Source organism: Vanellus vanellus (genome assembly GCF_965231255.1).
Source record: "Vanellus vanellus genome assembly, chromosome: 15".
NCBI classification, from domain to species: Eukaryota; Metazoa; Chordata; class Aves; order Charadriiformes; family Charadriidae; genus Vanellus; species Vanellus vanellus.
This window is the reverse complement of record NC_138920.1, coordinates 2,360,014-2,366,312: the sequence shown is the minus strand read 5'-3', so window position 1 is coordinate 2,366,312 and position 6,299 is coordinate 2,360,014.

Sequence of the window (6,299 nt, the reverse complement as noted above, 5' to 3'; positions counted from 1 at the left end):
CTTTGGCTTTTGTCATTAGTCCTTTCAAAAATGAAATAAATCTCTCCTCACTGGACATCGGGCTTCGTGGATGCTCTTTTATTCTTCATCAAGCAGAGTCCACCTCTGGCCAGCCGTGCTGTGAAGGGAACCCAGCCCTCCTTTCTGTGCCCCTTGCACAAACGGATGCGTTTACCCCTTGCTGGGATGTGCCTTGAGCTCAGAGCACCGCCAGACACTAAACCTTCTGGAGTAGCGCATACACTGGAGCAGGGGAGGGAGGGCAGCCGGGAGCGAGCAGCCACGTTATCCTTCCTGCACAAAACTTCCTATACTCAGTTTATCCAGATTTCAGAAAGGAAAATCTCAGATTTTTTCATTAAGTGGAGTAAGGAACAAAACAAAAGTGTCGATTCTGGAAAAAGAAAGCAGGCATGTTTGGGTTTGGTTGTTTTTTTGATGTTTTTTTTTTTTTTTTGATTTGTAGTCAGCAAGTATCACCAAGCCGGAAAGAACTGTCGTAGCCTGATGAGCAGATCCAAAACATTTAATACGGGTCAGTTCAATGGGACGCTTCTGCTTCTCTCTGGTGCTGTGTTGCCTCACTGGTGCTGGGGTTCAGAAGCCAGGCACCCTCAGCTCACCCCTGAAGTCATCTTCTGGACTGCCTCTCCAGGCTCCTCTGGACGGCGCAGAGGGGATGCGCCAGGGGTGCCAGGCAGAGAGCTTCGCTGTGCCCGGGAGGAATGTGGCAACAACTGCCGTGGCAGAGCGGAGAGATGAGTACCCCGGCTCTGCAGGCAGCTCACCAGCCCGGGTGGGTAACACCAAGGTCGGGGATGCCAGAAAGCAGCAGTGCAAATCCTCCCTGGGGAGATGAGCAGGTTGCTCCCGCAGGCCATGCCAGCTGTCGTCAGGGCTTTGCTCAGCCTCAGGGATCGTTATCCCTTTGGATTTGTGCATGGAGCACACGTTGCTCCTGTTGCTGGCAGGACAGGTTTGAAGTGATGTTGTAAGAGTGCTGTGAACTTTAGCTGACAGAGAGGAAGGTAAAGACCCCATCGTACTCCCTGGGTGCCCCAGGACCCCCAGGCTGCTGGTGTTGTTGGGAGACCCACCATGGTGCGGGTATGGGTGGCTGGTCAGTGGCTCAGACTGGTGGGCAGTGCTTTGCCAGCAGGAGGAGGAGGGAACACTGTGGTGAGCCCCTGGCGCAGGTTGCCCAGAGGAGCTGTGGCTGCCCCATCCCTGGAGGTGTTCAAGGCCAGGTTGGACGGGGCTTGGAGCAACCTGGGCTGGGGGGAGGTGTCCCTGCCCAGGGCAGGGGGGGTGGAACTGGATGATCTTCAATGTTCCTTCCAACCTAAACCATTCTATGATTATTGTTCATGGATCTGATCCTGGAGCCCCCGTATCCAATGTGCTGCCCTCAGCCTTCTTGGGTCGCTGGGCAGGACTAGGGAAAGAGGCGGTGTCAGGGAGCGAGTTTACCTTCCTCCAGACCATCCAGGGCTCAGGCAAGTCCTCCCCTTGGCACCGGGATGGGACTTCTCAGTATGGCCCTTCATTTCTCCAAGGCACCAGCAGGAGCTTGTACGGATAAGCAGGCAGGGAAGGCAGAGAGCAGGTAGCATCAAGTGGTGATGTTCTCCAGATGCAGTCGGCAGATCCAGAAACCCTGCCCCTGGCTTACAGCACTCGTCTCTGCCCCGTTCGAAGATACAAGGAGGGCTCATTGAGCCTGAGTCAGTGTCTGGCACCATCCCGGCTCGCCCGACGGAGTGAGAGGCACATCTTTTCCCTGGCTGCATCTCAGGCAGTGCTGGGAATGGGTTCATGCTGTGGCCAAGGTGGGTGACGGGACCACAGGCTGCATTGGTGGCTCTGGGCTGCTGGTGGCCCTGGGAGCTGGTGCAGTGCTATGGGGCGGGTGAGTGGAGGAGACCCTGAGCTGCTCTGTCGCGAGGAGGGTCCAGCTGGCCCCAGGGCTTGAGACTGGGTCACACAGAAAGCAGGGAGCTGAGGAACGGGCTCCGTGCCTGTCTTTTGGAGGGCTGGCGATGTGGGTGGGAGCTCCGGGGCTGTCAGAGTTAGCGCCTGCTCTTTTGCAGGTGGCGATGCCGTTTTGTTTTTTTGACATGATTGCACCGGCATAACAACACTGAAGAGGCTTTTTCTGACAGTGCTTCCTGCTTGTGCTTAAGGCTCTCCACCCCCTCATTGCAGATGGGTTTAGGCTGCACGGAGCTGAGCATATCGCTTGGGAGGAATCCCTGAAAGCGCTGCGCTCTGCCTGCCAGCCCCAACCCTGCAACGCCCCGTCCCTGCAGCGACTGCCCTTGCTGGCCCACGTGGTCTCCGTGATGCCAGCATGAGGGTTTCTACAGGTCCTGTCATCCTTGAGACCCAGAGGAATGACTATATTATTACTCCAACTCATTCAGCTCCCGGTCCTTCCGTCTCTTCTTGCTGCTCCCCGGCAGCACTGCACAGCCCATGTCCCGGTGGTGCCTGGCACTGCCACATCCACATGCTGAGGTGGCTTCGGGTCCTGCTTCACGTGCCTGGCTGTGCTGGAATAACCCAGCACAGAGGAGCTTCTCCAGTGGTTGCCTGTGCCGTCGAGGCACCCTGATGCACCCCAATGCACGTGAGCTCCAGCAACAGGGCGGGGGGGCAGGGGGAAGGCGTTTGGGAGGCCGCAGAGCAGCCTTGCTCTCCCCGTCTGTTTATCAGGCAGACGAGCAAAGGCTGCTCTGCTCGTGGCACCGGCCCAGCAACGCAGCACCGAGAGCTGATCTCCCACGGCCAAACCTTCTGGCACCTGGGCGCAGCGGGGGATGCTGCCCAAATGGAGTGGGATGCATCTCCTGCTGCCCAGTAAATGAATGGGGGGTGGGGATGGGGGGATATGGGGCAGCAGCAAACCCATTCCCACCCTATCACTCATCAGCTGGGCTCCTGCGGGCTGCAAAACGCGGGTCTCGTCCCTCGCTGCTCTCTGGAGGGCTTTGCCGTGTACCATGGATGGCCGATAGCTGTGGAGGCACTGACGGAGGGGGAGCGGGAAGATCTCCCCTGGGGAGCGGGGCCGGGCAGCGGTCCCATCAGGCCCTCGGGAAGGCTGTGCCAGGCGAGTGGTGCCAGAAAGCTGCTCCCTGGTCCAGCCTGGGCTGCACATCCTCAGGTCTTGGCTCTCGAGTTTTGGGAACACTCAAGGCTGGGTGTGCACCTGAGCTGTGCAGCTCCAGCCTGCTTCCCGGCCGAGTGAGTCAGGAGAGGAAGCAATTAGCTCTGCGGTTGGATGTCTGATGAGTCATTCCTTCTGCAGGCTCCTCTCCAGATCCACTGCAGGCAGCTGTGACACCCAGGGCGCAGGGACAGGCGTCAGGGCAGCTGAGACATCCGGAGGGAGGTGGCAATGCAGGCATGGCCAGGGTGGCAGACGTCAGGAGACATGTCAGACCTCCCCGGCTCACCCCTATGCCATCACCCCTCATCCTTCGCCTCCTCACTTTGCCGTCGGCTCCCGGGATGTGGAGGCTGTGTCCCCACACCGACACCGCAGCCCCCTCCCAGCCCGGAGAGCTGCCGTGGGTGGATGTGGCTGCCTGGTCAGGTTGGTGATACATCACCTGCTCCACACCACATCTGGCTCAGCAGGATCTGGAACGGCAGATATGCCACAGCAGAGCCTTGCTGGGGAGCTGTGCCAGCTACTGCGCCAAGAAGTGTCATGAAAACGGGTAAAAACGGCAGAATCTGGCCAAAAGTCTGTCTGCGGCAAAGCTCAAGTGTTCAGCTTGGGTCAAACTTTCTAAAAGGTCACGGCCAAGGGCTCAGTGCCTATAAGAGAGACCAGATTTTTCAGAATGCGCCGCTGCCACCAGGCTGAGACTGCAAAGCCGGTGGCAGCTTACAGCCCCGCAAAGCCCAGCCCGGGGGCCAGCGCCTCTGCCTGCCCGACGGGTCGCTAACCTCCAGGATAATGCTGCCCGGGTACCTTTCAAATAGCAATGCTTCCCCACTTGGCAAAAAAAAAAAAAAAAAAAAAAAAAAAAATCCACGGTAACCAGATTCTGCACGTATCGAAATGCAGTTCGTGAGGAAATGTCAAGAGCATCTGGTGGAGTAAAGCAGTAAATAGTGGGGATTCCATTTAGCGCACAACAAATGACAAAACACCACTGAACTTTTAAGGCTAGGAAAAAAAAACAAAATAAAAACAAACAGAAAGCTATTCCTAGATTGACATGAAATCTCTAAATGGGATGCAGAGTCGGAATTCAGGTTACGTGAGTGCTGGCAAGTCCCTGTTTTCTCCGGTGATGTAGGATTCTGCTTATAGGAACCTGAATCTGCTTTTCTCGTGAGTCCTGTACCCACGCGCTGCTCTCCTTCCTGGCTTCCTCCCAAGTTTACCGGGTTCCTCTTGATTTCTGCTGATTCCTCTCCCACTGCTGCCTCCAGTCGTCACCGGAGCTCCCGGGGTTGATAGAGAAATAACGAATGTGGCATTTGCTTGTGATTTCTGTGGGTTTAATGTTTAAGCGTTTGTTCTTACGTAGTGTCTCTTAGTTCGGGTTGTACTTAGCAGTCGTGGTGATAAGATAAAAAATTCTTTATGTGGGAATTTTCTGGCTTTAGAGAAACCCAAACACTGTCATGACAGACAAGCTGAGAGGAGTGCCGGGTGGCTTGGCTGGGGGCCTCCATGCTCAGTTCCTATTCTGCCTTCCTTCTTTACCATTCTCCAGCATCTCTCTCCTCATTGCCTGTTCTCTTGCTCCTCGTTCTCCTGCTCACCCCTTTCCTCTCTGGTTTTCCGGTTTTCCTGCTTTGGCCTCAGCTGAGAGCTGAGGGCAGAGAAAAAAAGGTAAATATTGGCCTTGTTCTTGAATCAAAGGGTGTTTTTCTAAAACCCTGAGAGCAAACAAAGGTGATTTCCTTAGAAATCTGGATCCTCGCTCCTTGCTCCTTGCTTGGTGGCCACAGCCACCGAGGTCCATCGTGGGCTCCTGCTCCCACCGCTGCAGTGCCTGGGAATCTCGGCGGCAGGGGCCCAGCTCCGCTCCCGCGGGCACCGCGAGGCTGAGGTCCCGCAGCCACCGGCCCTTTCTGGACCGCAGTGACTGGGAACTGCAGGTATTCAGAAACACCATCATGCCGAGGGCCCGCTGCTTCTCCCTCTGCGTGTCCCATTCCCTCCCCCTGGTCCCTTGCCAGGCCCAGGCACTTCTCTCCACGCTTCCTTCTGTGGAAGGAAGAACCACCTCCTCCTTCTCACTGTCTCTTCTTACCCCGGCCCCTGCCGCGGTACGAGTGGAGCCTGCGTTCAGGAAATTAAAGCTTTCCTGAGTCACACAGGTCATGGTATGTGAGGGTAGAGACGTGCAGGAGCCTTTTATGAAGTCCAGGAAAAGCTGGGCTAAATACCTACCGGATCTGAGGAGTGAGGCAGGTTCTGCAAGGTGCGATTGCTCTGGCATGCTCAAGAACCTGTTTGAGATACCCTGACCGGTAAGAACGAGCAAGAAAAGTATTGGGGTGGTGACAGATGAGGAACATGCAAAACCATCTTGCCTTGACATCCCTCATCAGATTTCATGGGAAATACAGTTCTTTCTCCTTTCGGGTTGGACCTCACTCTGCTGTGCCTTGGTGGACCCTCCACCCTCAGCACCAGGCTGAGACGGGAAGAAGATGGAAATTAAGGCAGTGAGACATCTCCATGGGGCTAAGAAAAGCCACAGCTCATGTAGAAACACCAGAGCTCTGCCACCACGATGCTCTGTTACTCATCGGTGCTGAGGGCAGGTGGGGGATGGACGAGGGAAAAGGGGCCGTCAGGAGCCCCAGGCGGTGTCCCACAGCCCCTTCACCGTGCAACGGGGGCTGCAGGCTGTGAGCACCCCCAGTTTCACCAGTGGTTGGGTGGTGCCCAGTTTGGGTCACCAGCCCCATGTGCAGAGTAGGTGCCACCCAGGCAGTGCGAAGCACCTCGTTAGTACTCATTAAGCTGTATCCACCTCCTGTGAGCTGGGGAGACGTTGCTAGCGGGCAGGGAGAGAGGTGAGGGAGTGCCGGTGGTCACACAGTGAGTCAGTCAGGCAGCCCGCGGGCTGCAGGGAGGGTGGCACATCATTGAAGGACTCTGATCTGTGGTCCCTGGTGTGCTGCAGCAGCACGGCGCTGGTAGACGAAATCACCCTGAACATGCCCATGTCCCTGGAGGATGCTCATTAATAGAGACAAGGTGGCCGTAGTCCCTCAGTTTGGCAGCTGGTGGAACCTTGTCATGAGGGTAGCCCACCGTGCAG